The sequence below is a fragment of the Camelina sativa genome, chromosome 20, assembly GCF_000633955.1.
Source record: "Camelina sativa cultivar DH55 chromosome 20, Cs, whole genome shotgun sequence".
In the NCBI taxonomy this organism is placed as follows: Eukaryota; Viridiplantae; Streptophyta; class Magnoliopsida; order Brassicales; family Brassicaceae; genus Camelina; species Camelina sativa.
In genome coordinates this window covers 15,035,879-15,036,185 of record NC_025704.1, presented here as the reverse complement: position 1 = coordinate 15,036,185, position 307 = coordinate 15,035,879, and positions in this window count along the sequence as shown.

Below are 307 nucleotides of genomic sequence, written 5' to 3'. Positions count from 1 at the left end.
AGTTACTGAAGCCCCAAGTGACATCTGTGCAAAGCAACAGGAGCTCGTAGGAGAACTCGACCAGGAACTCGAGCAGCCACTCGACTGAGTGCATGCTCGAGTGGTCGATCGAGCTGGGGACTCCGAAGCTGTCAAGCCTGCTAAGTACATTCCTCCTGCTTACAAGCCTCCACTACCATTCCCTGGGCGTTTCAAAGCACAGAGGATCAAGGAGTTAAGGGAAATCATTGAGAAAAAGGAGATGTTGGCTAAGCAACAAGAGCAAGAAAAGGTTTTGAAAGAAGAAGTTGTGGTTGAGAAACAAGAA